Here is a 20,566-nt window from a genome sequence, read left to right as displayed (position 1 = left end):
AAAGTAGTGTAGTAGGGTTCCGTTCTACTTCGTCGTAAGCACTATTATTCGTCGCATCAAACTTAAAATGTTCCACTACGGCGGATATTCCAACTTACCTGCAACAGAGATTCGTGTTCCAAGTGTAATTTTGTGAAAGCTGTCATGGGTTGTACACTTGTACACCAAAAATGCAATAATACCACTGCATTTCTATAAAAAACTTCAGTTCAATTATCCACTTTGCACTTTTTCACCTAAATCGCATGGACGAACACGATTTGAGAGAAATGGTTAGCGCTCGGCACCAGTCACACCGCTTCGGCACCAGTCACAAGAGCTTTATTTCCAAAAAGACGATCAAGAAGTATCAATATCTTATCATACAATGCGAAAGCCGTTTTGAGAAAGAATTGTTTGGCATCGGTTTGTATCAGAATCATTCACTTCAATACTGGGAAAATTGTAGGTTCTCACTGATCAATGCGCAATACGATGTATACAAGCACATCACCCTACAAAATAAAATCAACTTATTCTTTCACCTTGGTCAGATTTTTAAATGTCGGTGTCGGAAAAGATTTTTTTCAGAGATTTCTCCAAGAAGAACGTTCAATCGCAACCAGTATATTTCAGATCGGCTCAGATAGGGCTCCAGAAGTACCTTTAGCAATTTATCTAGGAATTCTACTAGGAGTCCCTCCAGGCTTCCACCAAATATTATTCCAAAAATTCCTCCAGGAAAATATGCACTGAGGAGGATTTCCTGCAGGAATGCTTCCAGTGGTTCCTCCATAGATTGGTCCGGCGATATGCTTTTGGAGATCTTCCAAGAATTCCTCCAGCTGATGCTATAGTCATTGCTCTATAGATTCTTCCAGGGACTTTACAGATCTGTCCTGAAATTCTTCCGGAGACTGCTCGATGGATTCCTCCATAAAAAAATTGTACAAGGTTTCTTGTAGAGTTGCCACCAAAGATTTATCTAGGAATTCCTACAACTTCTTCCACCAAGGATACTTGCAGGGTCTTCCCAAGGTAGTACTCTCGAAGTTACTCCAGGAATAATTCCGGAGGTTTCTTCAGGAATTCCTGCAGGAATTTCTCTTAGAACTATAGAGTAAAGTGGGGCAACAGTTCGAGTGGGGTAAGAGTTTCTTTTTAAGATTTCTAGCTCGTTTCTAAACAAAACTTATAATTGTCATAGTGGTTCAAATGCTATTCAAGTAAGAGACATTCAATCCAAATATAATAAAAATTGATTGAGATTTGGAAAAGTTATGGCTATTTGTTGTTTTTCGACGTGAATATTGTAATTTTTGGTCAATCTTTAGTTGCATGGAACCAATTGAAGATAAAATCTTTTTCAATATTTCATGTAAGGGCGTTTCTAGCCCTATCATAAGGATGCTTTGAGGTGTATTAGTTTTTGCATAAATGCTTGAAAACAAATTTTGGGCCATAGTGGGGCAAAAGTTCGAATCGAGTGCTTCGAGAAGCCCAAGCAGGACAGTTCGGTTTTGCGTCGTCCGATTGATTTAGCTGACGGATTCGCGCGTTTTCGTTGCCGGAGAATTTTTTCCCCCTGTTTTGGAGCGTCTTGCTGGGTAGTGCTTCGAGAAGCCCAAGCAGGACGGTTCGGTTTTGCGTCGTCCGATAGAGTTTGTTGACGGTTTCGCGCGTGTTTTCGTCGCCGGAGATTTTTTTTTTTCCCCTTTGTTTTGGAGCGTCTTGCTGGGTACGTATTTGGGAAGGCCCAAGCAAGACGGTTTATTTTCGGGACGCCAAGAAGTTTTGCTGTCAGTGTCAGTTTTGTGTTCAGTCGAGAATGGATGGCCAACTGGTGAGTTCGTTTCATACTTATGATAACACATATTTTCTTGAAAGCGTAACTTTTATGTAATATTAAAACAAACTTTGTATGGTTTGTCACTATAGGTGTCGGCATTATGCTTTTTTCTTATACAATTTGAATATACATATATTTTTCTCTTTTTGACATTATTAAAAATTATCTTTTGAATTGTTCGACATTGTGAATGTTGACGTATTTTCTAAAACTTCTACCATATCGAGACAAAATGCACAGTAATACTCATATGTAAGTTTCAAACAAACTATGTATGGTTCGTCACTACAAGTGTCGGCATTATTCCTGTTTCATATAAGTTAAAATATATACATGTAATTTTCAGTTTTCGTCATTAATAAAAACGTCTTTTGAATTGTTCGACATTATAGATGTTGACGTATTTTTTCCAAAAACTTCTCGAGACAAAAATACAAAACTAGCTTTAAATACAAGTCGTATATTTCCCCCTTGTCCATGGATCGCATCACCGACCAGAGGTGACTCCCAGATCTTTTCCTTCCTCACTAATAAACACCCTTCCCGTGGTGATTGTGGAGATGCAGAGGTATTCTCGGTCTCTAGAAGCAACAATCATTACACCCTAACATTCCTTCCCCATCCCAACTGACTGTAAGGACTTGGCCGGCGCCGTTATTGATCAATAATATTAGATCTGCTAAAATTGCACTTCGAGAGGAAACTCCCATCCCTTATTCATTTGGATCGTAGTGCAATTCTTACCAGTTCCGATCAATCACGGAGTAGCAACCATTGACATGTACAGTCAGTCTATGCTATGCTATGCTATGCTATGCAAAACACCCCTTTCTTTTTACCTTTATTTTTGTAATAAAAAAAACTTTGAATGGTTGGACACTACAAGTGTAGACTTCCGAAAGGTTCACTTTATTCAACAAACTTTGGATGGTTCGTCACTGTAAGTGTCGGCATAAGAATAGGAGTGTTAGGAATGTTTCATTTAGGTATTTGTTCAACAAACTTTGAATGGTTCGTCACCCCAAGTGTCGGCATAATCATGTTTATATCTCACAAATAATTATTTATCATGGTCTAATTGCTTATCAAAGTGAATCCTGTGACCCAACGATCCTCCCCATTAACAAACATCCCTCCCAGTAACCTTTGTGGAGATGCAGAGGCAAACACGGTCTCCAAATAGCAAAGGTTACACACTAACATTCCTTCCCTCAATCCCACCTGACTGCAAGGACGTGGCCGGCGCCGTTATTGACCCTGTATAAATAGAGGCACTGAATTATGCACACTGAAGAAGATTATGGCCAATCCCAGTCAAACTTCTAGTTGATTCTTTGTGCATTTTCACTGACTTCGGTCAATCACGGAATAGCAACCATTGATATGTGTAGTCAGTCTAAGCTAAGCTAAGCATAGTGGGGCAAAAGTTCGAATCAGCGGGGCAAAAGTTCGACCCATGTATAAAATCACCGAAAAATTTACAAATTGCCTGAAATCCACATATTATTTTAAAATTTAGTTAAATTTGTCTGATTGTGTGAAAACTGTCACCAAAATTTTACATTTCCACTTAGTTTTGCGAAAAACTGCTATTTTTGAGTATATTACAATCAACCCGATTTTGGGCAATTTTTTGATGAAAATTTAGTGTGTATTTTTCGTCAAACTTAAGTTTACGGCTGGTGTAAAGTATGCCTGTCATAAAAGGATCGATATTTTGTGTTTTAGCCAGCGAACTTTTGCCCCGCACTAGATTCGAACTCTTGCCCCACCGGTGGGGCAAAAGTTCGAATAAGACAATCAATTTTGAAACTGTTATAACTAAAAATGGGTAAATATTTTGACACAAGTTTTTTCAGCAAAATTATAGCCAATATGTTGAAGACTCACTGTATGGTATTTGTTTTGTTTTAACTGCTATTGTTTTCCTGGAAATTTTGATTATACCACTAAGGTCGAACTTTTGCCCCACCTTACTCTACAAGTGATTATTTCACTAATTCCTCAAGAGTTTCCTCCATGAGATACCTCCAGCAAAATCGCTACAGGAACTACTCCAAGGATTTTCCAAGTAATCTGCCATGTATTTACTCAGAATTTTTGCAAGAGAATTGTTCTAAATATCCATTTTTTTTCCGAGAATTCCTCCAAGAATGCTTCTAGAAATTCCTTCAGAGATTTCCCCATGAATTCCTCCACTTTTCACATCCGAAATACTCACAAGAATTCATTTAGGGTTTCTTCCAAGATTTTTTTTTACCAGACACTCCGTTTCTGCAGATTTTTTTCGGAGAGATGAATTCCTAAAGAAATTCCTAGATGGATTCCTGTAAAAGTACCTGGAATTCCTAATAAGAAAAAATCTCTTATTAGGAATTCCTGAAAAAAAAAAATCTATAGCTATATTTGCAGGAAGTGGAGTAATCTCTGAAGAAATAACTGAAAAAAAAGCTTAAGGACATATAGGAAAGAATCCCTGTCATGGCAGGAAAGATGGCTTCCTCACGCATACAGACACATTCAGCGGATCCAGCGGATTACTCTTTTTCTCATATTATACAACTTACCAGTAATTAATCACAGCCAAATTGCTAAAACACTGTAAGAACTATATTATCTTTCCATTTTACTCATTTTCTCAACTAAATATGCTCGAGATTTGACGATTCGTGGTCATTTTCAACACGCACGACGACTATTTCGGTGCTTGTTTACACTAATCCACTTTCAAACGAAGGACATTTTTCACTAAATTTCCTAGTTTCTGCTAAAGGTAGTCCGTTCAGCACGATTTACTTTCATTTATTGTATATTTAAGAACACGTACTAGATAATTTCTGGTAGATATAACTCAAAACTTAGCAAAACCGTGGTTAAAACAATCACGATGTTAGAATATTTCACTTTTTTTATATTTCTATTTTTTGATCGCTTTCGTTGTTGCAGTGTTGTCGAGTCATTCACGACCCGCTCCCATAATTGGACCGTTTTTATATTCAGAAATGGAATAGTGAAAAGTGAAAAATGAAAAAGTGATTTGTTTGATTTGTGTCCTCAGTACTGTTGGTTTTTGGCTGCCCTAAGTTCACCGAACCATCCGGAAGTGGCATGCAGCACATAAATTTAGAGAATCAATCCGGTGAGTTTGTTCCAGTATGATACTTTTTCTTTTGTGAGCCTTCCGGATCGTTTTTGTCCGCGTCGTGGAACTTCTGATCGTTTCTTGAACGGAAAATGTTATTTTCGGAGTTTGATAATTATGTTCAGATTGCGCATTCTGTCCGGGCGGGTGTTACGCAACTAACAATCGGTTGTGGATGCTTTTTAACCGTTCGATGACCCTGAAGGGATCGATTCTGCTTTTCGTATAATTTTGAGCAGAAAAACCGACTGTGTTATCCTAGGGTGTTTAGTTCGAACGCGCTTCCTTTCGTTTTTCGATTATCTAAAAATACAGTACCACCCAGTACAGTTTTTCAATAGGCGTGATTTTTTTTTACGCGTATCGTTATTTTATACAATCCAATGACCCTGGAGGGATCGGTTTTGCTTTTTACTGGTTATTGAGCAAAAATATTACTGCACAATCGACAAGCATTTCGCGAAATACAATTTATACTATAAATAAACTATTGTTTACTCTTTTGATTGCCGGCATTCAAAAGATTAATTTGAAAACGCTCAAACAACAAATATTTATGGTCTATCGCCAGCTTTCTAGGCGAATCCTGACAATATACCTTCCCCAACCTCCAACGCCGTAGCACTTATGAGGGTGTCGCTGAGTCGGTGGCCTCTCATTAAGTAAGTGCTACATCAACATTTCCTTCCCCTATCCCAAGTTACGGTAAAGATGGGCGTGGCCGGGAATAGTGATATTCATGCTTTTAGTATTCTTGTTTATGATTTGAACAAGGTATACTCCCCTGCCTTGTTCTTGAAAGTAGTCAGGATGAGATTATTAAAAAGAAACATGAATGTTGCTAGTATCCAATCTACGAAGTATACCGTAACTACGCTAACGCTAACGCTTTCGTTGTTGCAGTGTTGTCAGTGTCGTTGGAAGGTATGTAAGACATCCAGCAGTTTGAAAGCGAATTGAAAATAAACGCCAATCACAACAATAAAATGAACATCAATAGGTGGCAACGATGTACATTTGAATTAATTTAAATTAAATTTCACTACTACCCGGAAATAAGAGAATAAAGTTTTGCGTACCATTACATTTACATTAAAATTTGTGGATTCAACGGAGTTTCACCTTAAGAAATCTCAGGAGTAACCGTTGTAGATATTTTCATAAATAAATCCCTAGAGGAGTTTCTAAAGAAATGTAGGGGTCTCTGCACGATTGCCTGGGTAAATTTCACTGTCTTCACTGTCACTAGTCTCTATGCTGGAGGCATCCCTAGAGAAATCCCTGGAATAATCGTTGGAGAAACGCCTGCTAAAAGCTCTGGAAGAATCCCTGTAGAAAGTATTCTGGAGGAATATCTGGAGGAACCTCTGGAAAAATTCCTAAAGAAATTGTCGAAGGAATCACTGGAGGTGTCTCTAAAGAAATTCCTAGAATAATGGAGTTCTATCGGAACCGCTCTAAAAATACGGTTGTGCTTCCTAAAGAATTTCTTGGAGAAACTACTGGAATAATTCGTTGAGGGATCCCAGAGATATCGGTACTAAAGAGATTTGGAGGAATTCATAAAAAAAAACTTTTGAAGTAATCTGCGAATGAATCCCTTGAAAATCCCTGGAGACATCATTAGAGAAATCCCTGAGGGATTTCAGAATAAATCCTTAGAGGAATTCTATATGGAATCCCTTGAGCAATTTATGAAGGAATCTTTGGAGAAATTTCTGAAGTCATCTCTTGACTTTTTTTTAATGCATTTGATTGAAAAAAGATTTTAAAGAGTTTGGTGGAATGGAAGGTTGGGTGTCAAAACGTCAAAGACAAAGCGTCGAACCCCAAAACGTCGAATGCCAAAACTTCGAAAAGACAATAAATAGAAAAAATTAAGGAATTTCGTGGAAGAATGATTCTCTTCGGAAGGAATAAATAATTTATGGTGTGCCAAACGCTATTCATAGCATATTGAATCGACCCCGATGTGAAAAAAGAAGTCTGGCAAACAATGTTGAAAATTCGCCGCTTTCGACGTTTTTACCTTTTGACGTTTTGTCTTTTCGACGTCGAAAGGGACCGACGTTTTGGCATTCGACGTTTTGCCTTTCGACCTTTTGTCCCTAAACCATCGAAAATGTTGATATTTTTCATTAGTCGCACTAGTTAAGTATTGTTATACATTAACATTCGAAATAATAGAAGAGAATTTTGATTCCTTATTTTAAAAACTAAATGAGATACTTTTATATGAGAAAATGACGCGTTAATCATCAAGGTCCTATATCTATACTGAACAATATTTCTACCAGGTCAAGTCGTTTGTTTGACGGTATTTTTTGACCCTCTATTTCCCACGGCCACGACTTTGATCAACATTTCTTTATGAAAAAAGCGTCTATATAAAAAGTGCTTGAACAAACAATGTTGCAAATGGTCTAAATTTGTGAAAAACAGTTTAAATTTTTTTTGATTGTTTTTCAGTAGTAAATTGATTGTTTATCAAAGGTTTTACTGAAACAGTTAGTCTGAATGAGGAAGAGAGGATTCATTGTCCCAATGAGTTTGAAGAAATGTTTAGAAATTTTCCTTCAAGAATTCCACAAGGATTGTATCCAAATTTCCTCTAGGAATTTCACTATGAATCACACCAGGGATTTTTTTTCTACAATTCTATTAGTAATCCAAGTGTTGTTCAGAAGTTCTACCAAAATTTCTCCGTGGTATTCCCAAAAAAAAAATCTACAAGAATAAATCCAGAAATTCATTATGTATCCTTTCTAAAATTCTTCCACCCCCGATTCCGTATGGAAATTGCTTTAGTAATTGTCAAAAATTATTACATCCCAGCTGAGACAGAGCCCGCTGTGTAAGATATTTTCAAAACATTTCTCATAAAACTAATCCAGAATGTACCTCACCTGTTAAATTCTCCGAAAAATATAAGTGAAAATGCCTGAAAAATTCTTGCAAAAATGTCCTAGAGCAATTCATTACTAATACACTAAAGAAAATGCCGGGATTTTCAATTTCAACAATTCATGGATAAGTTCTTGGCGATATGATCCGAAAAACCTTTGGGAATCTCGAGAAACTATTGAAAAATCTTCAAGGAATTGCTGGAAGTAGTTATTTAATGAGGAATTTCTTTAGGCTTCCAGGAAACCATAAAGGATTTATCCGTAAAAATACATGTTGCAAAATTCATTTTTTTTTTTTAGAACCAGAAAATTGTCTTTATGAATTTTGTAATCCGTCCTCTTCTCAAAACTCAAATTTGTTCGCTGAAAATGTGTTCACTGTGTTTCGGTTGAAAAGAATAGAATACAGTGGACACATTTTCATAAGGACTATTCATTTTGTAAAGTGGACACTTTGTTTATGCTATATCTTTTTTATTTATTGATAAAAACGTAATCGGTTTTCTGAGCATCGTTCAACTATTATTCTACAATGCTATGGAAATATAAGATCTTAGAAAATGCTTTTGGTTGAAAAGCTAAATAGTTTTTCCAAAAACTCCTAAGAAAAGATGTTCGTCAAAGTTTTACATTAGTTTTCGCAAAACAAAAATATTCATTTTTATGAGAAATTTGTTTGTTTGCATCCTTTACTATTCTACTGAAGGTGTAGCTTTAAAAAAATGAACTGTATTCCACCATTCTCTGACATTAGGTAACTTTAGTGATTTATACATTTATGGCGAAATTTGCTGATACACCATCCTTTCACTCTCAGCACAAGAGAAATGTAAAAAGCGTGTTCAAAACTAGTTTAGACTAATAAAGAAACTATATTTGTTTAAACGAAACCTAAATCGTGAGTTCATGCCGCAGTCGTAAGTATAAATTTTGCTCTTTATGGTCGTTTCACTAAAAAGTCTCACACTTTTAAACGTTTTTCTCCGAATATTTCAATTGGTAATCTCAGAATATCATCTTATGAAAATAATATGTGGAAAATAAAATTGATTTTATTACAGCAGTGTTGCCAATTTTGATGATTTCCATTGTGCTTCGAAAAATCTTCTAAACATATAGCAATTGTTTTTCTATTGTGCTTCAAATGTGACGTGGGGACTAAAAAAGTAACTCTATGAAGGCGTAAGTCATTTTTCATATTAATACTATATTAGTACTGCCGTCAGGCCGTAAAATCTTCTCATATCAGTTCCCTTCAAATTAAAAATATTTTTCTCTAAAAAATCGGGGGAAAATTATTTTATTATATCTGTAAAATTGTTGCTCCAAAAATAACTTGATTTTTTCCATCAGGCTTCTGATTGATGATGCTTTTGAAGAACAAGCCTTTTTTTGAAAATAAAGAATATAGATTGTCGAATTTTCCAGCCAATTTCTAACAATCATTGACTTTGATAACCTCCAAAAATGGATTGTACTAAACGTTGCTCCATATTCGTGTGAAATTTAATTATTTTGGAGAATATTTTATTATCACAACATTGTACAATACAAGACGAACGATATGCAGAAAACAGATTGAAATTTAATTGATAAACTAAAAAGATACAGCATGCACAAGGTGTCCACTTTATAAAATGAACAGTCCTTATAGGTAAACGTTGCCGATTTCAAACGAAAAAAAAACTGATTTTCAAAATTCTAAATGGATCTTGCCTCCTAATAAATGTTTAAAAAAATGCGCCAAAATTCTATTTTTTCGAAGAATTTTTCGATTCATTAGGAAAAGGTTTTCCTTGAATTTGATAATTCTTAATTGTAGAATGATTAACCGTGGTATAATCCTTTGATAAAATTTTTTCGGACATGCATGTAACATTTATTTTCCTTTTTTTTAATTTGGGGAAAAAATATTTTTAGGAATTCCCCAGGAAATGGGAAAAAGGAAGTCAAATTGTTGGATAGTGAAATTCATGTTAAGTATTTCTCAAGACTGAAATTTCTTGTGGGAATTCTTGTTTGAATCACCGATGAAGCTATTAAAGAATTCTGGAATGAAATGCTAGAGTAAACTCTATTGAAACTTGCTGCAGCAAAAATTTGGAGAGAAATGTCAGAGTGAATTTTTGAAGATTTGCGAGAAGAAGTGAATAAAAGAGAGGAATCATTGAGGCAATCTTCTCAAGAACTCATACATCTCTACAGAGAAATTCCCAAATGCTATCCAAGGGATCATTGAGGTAGCTATGAGAACCAACTTTTACCTTGGTGCTCTAGCTCGAATCGAGATATCGAGTAAGGGACGATTCAAATATGACGTCCATCGTTTTTCGGGATTTCTAGACCCCCACTCCCCCCTCTGTCACGCTTTTTCCAATACCTTATACACGTACTGTCACACTTTCGTAGACCCCCCCCCTCCCCTAATTGATGGACGTCATATTTGAATGACCCCTAAGGGAGCGTTGACAGTAAGCATATCAGCTTCAGTGAAGTTTTCATACCTTCGTTAATTTTCAACCAATTATGATGTTTTTTAGCATCATTCCCTTTAACCTTAGTAAGGACTTAATAATTTTTGTACTAATTATAAAATTGAGAAGATTGACCCGTCGAATGCCTAATTTTGATATAAAAACTGTCCCTGAATACGTAATTTGTAACTTGTGGGATTTTTTTTTATTACCGTACGGGTTTGGGCCGAAGGGTCTCAGATTTTCATGAAACTTTTTCCACAGGCAGGGCTCATGGATATATGAATAAAAAAAAATTGAGAAAAATTCATTCGCCTATTTTTCCGGAAAACTCAGGTGGAATTTTTTTGTTTTCCCTTGACACTACTTACTTTGAAAAATCATAACTCAAGAACAAAACATTGTAGAAACAAAGTTTTTACATGAAAATTTAAGCAAATTTTCTCAGAATTCAAAAAAAAAATACGAACTGGAAAAAGTTTTCCACAAAATTTTCCACCGTGAGGGAAATTCAGAAAGAAAAGCTGGAAAATTTTTATTAAAATATTTTTGAGAAGGAAACATTATAAATTTCAATTCTAGTAACTTTTAGGATGTACTTTTTTTGTTCCTGAGTTATGGTCAATTTTGTGAAAAATGACCATATTAGCCTTTTCTTTGAAAACCCATATTTCAATCGAAGCATCAGAAAAACAAGGTTTTTTATCAAAGCAATTGCAAATTTTCTAAAAGATCTGAAAGAAACGATATGGGATTGGTTTTAATGAAGTATAAGTCGGATTGGATTATATTTTTCATGAAACATTACACCGTTAAGCAAAGCTGAAAAAAATTGTTTCTTTTCCATTCCAAGGGATTCTTTCTTTTCTATGGAACAAATAAGATTCTTTTTATATTTTTCTTTAATTTTATTTATTCAATTATTCAGTACATAACTTACATTTTATCTTAAAACTTTCTATTTTTTCAACCGGGAAGATTGCCTTTGGATGCTTCGTTCTTGAGTTATGATTTTTCAAAGTAAGTAGTGTAAAGGGAAAACAAAAAATTTCCACCTGAGTTTTCCGGAAAAATAGGCGACCCTGAATTTTTCTCAATTTTTTTTTATTCATATATCCATGAGCCCTGCCTGTGGAAAAAGTTTCATGAAAATCTGAGACCCTTCGGCCCAATTTGTACGATATTAAAAAAAATCCCCTTGTGTAACAAACAAAAGCAGTCCTAACTCACTTAAAACTCTACATCATTTTTCAGCCATTTAACAATTCAGCCATTTGTTATTTCATCCTCATTGATTATGTCAGAATTTCAGCCGTATGAAAATTCAGCCTTATGTTGGAGTCCAATAACTATATTACATCGGGGGGATAATAGTGCATGATAAAACTCATCTAAACAAGCTTCAAACCTGTAATGATAAATACGCGAGAAAATCGGTTTTATCATCATTCTCTCTTTGGGGCTCTCCTTCGCTGATGCTTTTTATCAAGCTTGTAACAACTTGCGAAACAATGCCGATCATGGACCGATACTGATGTGACGTTTTTCTTCGCTTAGTTTGATCGTGCCTCAAAATCAATTGAGAACGAATTGTTCAATGCCTGTTCGTTACAGTTTTTGACAAATGTGATGTTCTATAAACTTTAAATAAATTTAATTTGAATAGAATGATGCTAAATGATTCATATTGGTTGAAAAATAGCGAAGAGTAGTCAAACTTTTGCTTTTCATAACTTTTGGAAAATGAGTTTCACCCTACTGGTGATCCATTTTTTGTGCGATTGTTCCCGTTTGTCGATATGGAAAACAACGAGAATGCATTTTGTTTGAGAGGGAACATTACAGAAAAAAACGAGAGTCCTTCACGCATATCCTGGCACCGAATGCAGGGATGGCGATTATGATAAGGGCGCGGTGTGATGATGGGCACGTGTCAATATCCCCGCGAGCACTACAGCGTCCCGGAGAGAGGCAACGCGAGAGATTTTTGCTTATTTGCTCTACTGCCGAAAGGGTCCGAAATCCGGCGTCATTATTTGGACGAAAAACAAATAAGTACAGCCCGGACTAGGACTAGTATGTACGGCAGGACTTTGATGTTTAGAACACGATTGGAGTGATTATAACACGCGTTGGTCCTTATTTATAAAGGGGTCGCTTAGATGCAAACCAAATTAATTAAAGACTTTCACATCCCAGCAGCATTATATCTTGTTCGATAATAGCATGAACATAAATGTAAAGAGAGATTTATAGACGTGATCCGTGGTTGAGCGGCCGTCAATACTTTCATATTGAAAACATTTCAAAAACATTGTTTCCATTAGTTTTAACCGTGTACTGTTTATTAGTGAGGGCTATCTCTCAGGATATAATGAAATTACGTCTTATAAAACTATGAATTACATTAAAACTGACTCAGATATGCTTAACCCTCTAATACCCAATTTTTTTATTTTCGATTTAAGTATTATTTTTCGTTATCTAAAATCGTTCTAAACACGTTTTGGGCATTTATTTATTTTTATTCGCAAATTTTTAAATTTTGGTTTTTGATTTTTATAATTTTTATTTTTAAACATCCCTAGCTTTTTTCGTTTTTTCTTGAAGCTTTTTCTAGTTGTTGATTTTTGGCAATAATAAAAATTTAAATTGTTACGGTATTTTTAAAAATATTAAATTTTTATTTTTTTCGGAGCGTATTTTATTTTCCGTGTAACTAACGGAAAAACAAGTTTGAAATGATTTTAATACAACCAGGCTCTTCTTTTGTGATAGGTTAATCGTAGAAAAATATAAAAGGTACGATTTTTTTATATTACACGTTAAATGAAGCCCAGGCATTTGTAGGTTATATAAGAATGCAATTTTTCAAACAATTTCTAAAAATACAAACAAGTTTCAAAAGTCATAAAAAACTTTTCTTATATGCGTGTTATGAGTCAAGGTATAAGCCAAAAATAAAATCATTTTGATTTCCGAGCTACGAAAAAATACACAAAATTCTAAAGTGTACCCCGTCTAAAGGCGGGGTTGGGTATTAGAGGGTTAATATTCTACACAATCATTTGTGATTGAGAAATTTATCATTGAAATCATTCGATATTGCGATACCAATGATCATTTCTCTACCGTCTCAATACACGAAATTCAGCAGCATTATCAATTTTCTTTGCTTCATTAGATGTTACCTCAACGTTAAAACAAGATCAACCGTGCCAAAGGCTGACCACGTGGCCCACCATTCCACCTGGCTAACCTCGAAACGAGTTGTTGTCTAGCAATGAGTACCACGAATTGCAATCGAACCCTCAACTCAAAAAAAAAAAAATCTCGCCTGGACATGATTTATAATAGAGAAATTATTATTGACGATGACGATGATGGCATCATGCTGTGTTTTTGGCTCCGGTCATAGTGATACAACCGAGCCCACTCTAAACTAAGTCAAGCATCAGTCCGTTTTGTACAGAAAACCCCCGGAGGCTTTGAGTGGAACACGAATGCACTGAAAAATCACGTGTTCAATACGAATTTTGACCGGGTGCGGTGCAGTTTGTTGTCTATGCGATGATTCAACGGTTTAGATTAGGGAACGCAACCGGATTAGCAGAATCGCCGTTTCAAACAGTCGGACAGCTCTCTAATTATTGTGAGCCTTGTCAAAACGATCCCCGCAGGATATCGCTTCCCGAAAATAGGAGCAACTTGCATATCAGGCACATGGCAGTCAGTGGTCAGCTCTTTTCAACGTCGCCCAGCGTGTCCATTTGGGTGAGGTGGCTTCCAGCCTGGTTGGATTTTGGGTGGGGTGGGTCTGTTTATATAATACAACAATTAGGCTGATACAAATATTAATTTTCTTTTATGTCACCCCCCCCTTCGAAAATCCGAAAATTTTGAAGGGGAGAAAAAAAAAATCATCATTTTTTGACATCATTTAGGTTTTTTTCAATTTTTAAAGAAAAAACAAGTAAAATAATGATCCAGAGGACGATTGAAAAAAGTTTAACAACTATCATTAAAAATAATAATTTCGAAAAAATAACTTTTTTTTTCATTTTTATTTTTTTGTTCCTTATTTATTTTTATCCCCCCCCTCGTACCTTCCAAGTGGTCTCGGACATAAAAGAAATTTAATATTTGTATCAGCCTTACGTCAAACACGATATGTTGTAGTAGGTACGCAATGCTGTTTGTTTTTCCGATTTCGGGTTTTTGGGTGGCGGTGGTTTGTTTCGGTGCGGTCTCGGTGGATGATTATTTTCCAACGATTATTATGCTGGTTTTTACAAGCCTTGCGGGATGACCAAAACCAACACTGCGAAGTGGTCCACTGCGGCTGATGGATTTTTAACGGTCTCCGGGTGGCGATTGATTTCATTAGTGTCCATTTGGGGTGAAAGGTAATTGACAGATTTGTAAACCGAAATTGATGGCCGCATGGTGGTAGTCTCAGCTGCTCGAATTTTTCATACATTAGTCGAAAATCTGGCCGGACATGAAACATGATGGATGCACGACGTAAGGTCATCTGCATTTATATATGTCTTTGAGAGTTAGGTTATGTTATGCTAAACGTCAATTATCTGTTATGCCTAACGCGTGAAATATCTCTAGTCGTTATAACGTATGATATCCTCAATGTAGTTATGCCTAACGTCCATTATGACTAACATCCTTATTGTAATAAATCTTCGACCTGTTTAGTAGAATACCTATAAGTAAATGAAAACTCAATTTAGTACTATATAACATTTAATACCACTAGAGTTTGTATCCTTTGACAGATACGTGTATTTCGACCTATACTTTAAGGCCGTTTTCCGACTAGACTAAGCCTAGGTCCAATGCGCTGTACTCAATCACGATATATACGTGATATAGAAATGATGTCACGCGTCGGAAGCAATAAACTTTTTGCACCAAACACGTACGCACCAAGCATCACTTTGTGCTCGTCCAATAGTTCGGAAGAGGCGCACAGTTTAACGACTGGCTGGGTCATAAAACTAGTCCATTCCATCAACTCCCGATGGACTGTGTGTTTGTGCAAATACCGCCCGGGGCAAAGTGCTGAGAACTACCGAAATATCGTAAATATTTGTCCCAAATTTACTGAGTAAATCATACCCGCGCGCTGCCCCGGCATGAACAACACCAGCCCAGAAGTCACGACTTTTAATGGTCCTAAAAACAAATAGCAGCGCAACGCAACAACGGCACGCGTGAATACAGGACGCACCATAACAACGGAGCCATAAAGCACACTGCACTGGGCACTGTGCTCTACAGTAAGTCCCATTGAAAAATGCGAAAATCATCATATCATGCTTTGTGGTAGTTTTCATACGGAAAATTGAATTTAAGAATAGTGTTTGATCCGTTGAATCTGTGGCATGCTCTTTCGTGGGCGAGTGACGGAATCCGGATCAATTGTGATTCGTATTTTTGTTTTGTGTCATCAGAGCGATTTTTTGCATAAAAAGCAAAAGTGTTATTTTTCTCGCGTCTCCAGAATCATTTCTTTCTCAGTTAGGTACCCTGTATGCGTTAAGAGAAGCTGAAAGTGGAGTGTAGCTGCTCAGCCAAGGATGAAGGATCAATTGGTGAGTTCGTTTCATGCTTTGGTTTCACATCTGTAAAATATGTATGACTTAATCGTTACAAAAGTGGGATGTAAAAATGATTTTTCAACAAACTTTGAAAGGTTCATCGCTGTGCACGCATAAAAAAGAGTTCTGGAAAACGTGAACGGTCAACAATACAACAATACAACGCGTTCATATAAACATGATCTAGTTCACGGAGTATTTTTGCTTGTTGACGAGTTCATGACTGCTGTTCACAGATACGAGAACGGATTTTTTTCTGTGTGAGTGTCGGCATAAACTCTTACTCATATTCATTTTACATTTTTTTTGTTTCCTCTTTCCTTTTACCTTCAATTTGTAATTAAAAAAAACTTTGAATGGTTCGACACTCTAAGTGTAGACTTACAAAACGTCCACGTTAACGTGTGTTAAATCATTTTGAATGGTTCGTCACTACAAGAGTCGGCATAAGAGTGTTCTGCGGTGGTCCAGCCAATCGAGTTTTTTTTATGAATTAAGTATGATGCTTTTGTCCTGGCAACTGTAGGAATGTTGCGTTTAGCTATTTTTTCATTTTTTTTTTTTGTTTCGTCACTTCAAGTGTTGACATTATTTTCTTCTACTTGGAATGTTTTCATATCACTTGAAAATATTTTATTTATAAGCATGTTTATATCTCACAAATAATTGTTTATCATGGGCTAATCGCTTATCAAAGTGAATCCTGTGACTCATTAACAAACATCGCTCCCAGTAACCTGTGTGGAGATGCAGAAGAACACGGTCTCCAAATAGCAAAGGTTACACACTAACATTCGTTCCCCCAATCCCACCTGACTGTCAGGACATGGCCGGCATCGTTATTGACTCTGTATAAATCGAGCCACTGAATTATGTACACTGAAGAAGTTTATGGCCAATCCCAGCAGAAGTTGTAGTTGATGCATTGTGCATCTTCACTGACTCGGGTCAATCTTGGAATAGCAACCATTGATGGTTTAAGCTAAGCTAAGCTAGGAAATTGAAATTTAATTTTAAATCGTATCCATTGGACAACGTTCAATTATGAAACGCTAAAAATGGCAACTTTCGACCCCCTCCCCCCACCGTAACACTTTTTACATGAAAAATGATAAATTTATGTATGGCCAATTACGCTTGAGACTAAACCCATCACGAAAAGCGTTACGTAACTTGTGGTCGGCGGCTTATTTCATTTGTGGAATTCCTCAACATCAACAGGCTTTATAATATTCCTCAGCATCACCAGAGTTCAGTGACGTGCACTAGAGCAGCGTGCTATCTTTGCCTCTTTGCGAGAGAGTCAAAGAATTCTAAGCAGGAAAATCAACGAAAAATGAGCGAGGAAGATGCAACACAAAACACAACAGAAAAAATCCCATCGAAAATGAGTGCCATCGCAACTCCACGAGGCCTGTTTGTTTCGGGCCGATCACTCAAGATTTTTTAAATATGAGTAAAGGCGAGGTGTTTCTGCAGAGAGAAACATAACTAAAAACAATCCTCGCATGCACTCTTGCTTGAATCGTTCAAGGATTTGTGTTGTGCATTTTGAGTTCAATTTTTCAGAGAACTTTCTGTCAAGCCTGGCAGCATTATATTGAAAAAAAAATTCGCTATAACGTTTTTGTTTTTTTGTTTATTGCAAAAAAAGAAACAAATTGATGCAACCGTTTTTGAGTAATGAGCATTGACGTTTCTGGTACAACTCAGGCTAAAAAGATATTATTGTAATTTTAAGATTTCTTAGAGACAAACCAACCGATTAGCATGATTTTTTCAAAGAAGCTTCTTATTACCTGACATTATATAGCTCACATTTCATTTTTTCGATAAATTGACTATGAACATTGTGGCGAAAAATATATGTTGAACGGGAACTAAACCCAAAGAAGTCACCACGAATATTTCGGAATTTACATTGTACATACGCGAGTATCGAGTTCAATATTTATTTCACGGCAACCGAACCGTTCTGCCGTACTCGTATCTTAGAACTACCTAATCGAATACAATGCAAATACTGTGGAGAGCATACAAAGTTCAGTATGGTTACAGAGGTTCCCAATTACAACCTAACATATATGCTGCCGGTAGAGGGGTTAATATGTTTAGAATGTTTTTCGTTGTGGACATGAAGTTTATCTGTCACTATTTCCATACAAGAGAGGATTTGGAAGCACACCTTATAATTTTGGCATGCAGTCATCGAGTTCAATATCTTTCTGATGACAGCTTTTAAAACTTCAACGATGGAATGAGATCCTTCACAAGCTTTGTCTCAAATTGTCATGATTGAGGTATCATGTAAGAGTGATATTCAACTCTATCTTGCTGAAAAACTTTTCTCAAAATATGCATAAAGTTTACCATACCTCTAGTTTGCATAGCTAGAAACTTATTACAGGATTTTGATTCATAAGTATTATTTATTCAGTGGTAAGAAAATTATTCAAGATTTATAAACATGTCCAAAAGTTATCAAACATGGCGCGCCATAAAATCTTGACGAAATTTAAGGAAGTCAGAGAATTTTGCACATTTACTTTGACCTTAACCATGACTTTAACCCAACATTGTCAGAAAAAATGATGGCGAAAATTCTTAAATTTTCAAATTTCGAATCATTAAGCTTGCGAAATGTAAAATGCATGCACTGTGTGAGTTCAAATAGGTTTTTTTTCAGATAAATCCACTTGCATACGGTATGTGCGGCCAAATTCTAAGTGGAACATATACATTAACTAGTAAACAAAATGAACGAAAATTCTTGGCAGAATTTACAACAAATTTCTCGCAGCATTCTCATTAGAATCCTCTTGAGATTCCCATCAGAATCTTCCCAGGATGCTCATCAAAATCTTTTCAGCATGTTCATCAAAACATTCTCGGGACTGTCATCAGAATCCTGTCAGGACTCTCATCAGAATCCTCTCTGAATTATCATTACAATCCTCGCAGGACTCTCAATAGAAACCTCTCAGGACTCTCATTATAGTCCTCTCAAGAATCTCATCAGAATCTTCTCAGGATTCTCATCAGAATTCTCTCAGGATAGTCATCAGAATTCTCATCAGATTCTTCTCTAATCTAATTCTCTCTCAGGATTCTCATAGGAATCCTTTCAGAATTCTCATCACAATCCTCTAGGTATTATCATCAAAATCCTCTCAAGATTCTCATCAGAATCCTCTTAGGATCCTCATCAGAATTCTCTCAAGATTATCATCAGAACCGTCTCAGGATTCTCATCAGAATCCTCTCAGTACTATCATCAGAATCCTCTCAAAATTCTCATCAGATTTCTCTCAGGATTCTCAACAGATTCCTCTCTGCATTATCCTCAGATTCCTCTCAGGACTATCATCAGAATCCTACTAAAATTGTCATCAGATTTCTTTCAGGATTCTCAACGGATTCCTCTCAGGATTCTCAACAGATTCTTCTCTGGATTATCATCAGAATCCTCTCAGGAATATTATCAGAATCCTCGCAGGATTCTCATCAGAATTCTCTAAGAATCTTCATCAGAATCCTCTTACGATTCTCGTCAGAATCTTCACATGATTCTCATCGGAATTCTCTCAAGACTCTCGAGACTCATCAAAATCCTCACAGGATTCTCATCAGAATTCTTTGAGCATTTTTGTGAGAATTCTCTCACGATTCGCATCAGAATCCTCTCAAGAATTTCATCAGAATACTCTCAGGAATTTCATAAGAATCCTTTCAGCATTTTTATCAGAATCCTCTAAGGATTATTATCAGAATCCTCTTAAAATTATCATCAGAATCCTCTCAAGATTCTCATCAGAATCCTCTCAGGATTCTCATCAGCATCCTTTAAGGATTTCCATCAGCATCCTCTCAAGATTCTCAACAGAATCCTCTTAGGATCCTCATCAGAATTCTCTCAGGATTCTCATCAGATTCCTCTCAGGAGTCTCATCAGAATCCTCTCAGGACTATCATCAGAATCCTCTCAAAATTCTCATCAGATTTCTCTCAGGATTCTCAACAGATTCCTTTCTGGATTATCATCAGATTCCTCTCAGGACTATCATCAGAATCCTTGCAAAATTCTCAACAGACTTCTGTCAGGATTCTCAACGGTTTCCTCTCTGGATTATCCTCAGATTCCTCTCAGGATTCTCAACAGATTCTTCTCTGGATTATCATCAGAATCCTCACAGGATTCCCATCAGAATTCTCTAAGAATCTTCATCAGAATCCTCTCACGATTCTCATCAGAATCTTTACATGATTCTCATCGGAATTCTCTCAAGACTCTCAAGACTCATTAAAATCCTCACAGGATTCTCATCAGAATCGTTTGAGCATTTTTGTCAGAATCCTCTAAGGATTATCATCAGAATCCTCTTAAAATTATCATCAGAATCCTCTCAAGATTCTCATCAGAATCCTCTCAGGAATCTCAGAATCCTCTAAGGATTATCATCAGATTCCTCTTAAAATTATCATAAGAATCCTCTCAAGATTCTCATCAGAATCCTCTTAGGATCCTCATCAGAATTCTCTCAGGATTCTCATCAGATTCCTCTCAGGATTCTCATCAGAATTCTCTCAGGATTATCATCAGA

At 36.3% G+C, this 20,566-nt stretch overlaps 1 protein-coding gene across 1 annotated transcript in view; it reads right to left on the bottom strand.

Moving 5' to 3' along the window:
* LOC5575569 (centaurin-gamma-1A) overlaps positions 1–20,566 on the bottom strand; it is a 649,196-nt gene that overhangs the window by 304,437 nt on the left and 324,193 nt on the right. The window lies entirely within an intron of this gene.

Source organism: Aedes aegypti, chromosome 2 (genome assembly GCF_002204515.2).
Source record: "Aedes aegypti strain LVP_AGWG chromosome 2, AaegL5.0 Primary Assembly, whole genome shotgun sequence".
In the NCBI taxonomy this organism is placed as follows: domain Eukaryota; kingdom Metazoa; phylum Arthropoda; class Insecta; order Diptera; family Culicidae; genus Aedes; species Aedes aegypti.
Note: the sequence above shows the minus strand (reverse complement) of the source record. Positions and strands in the feature narration are given on the sequence as shown.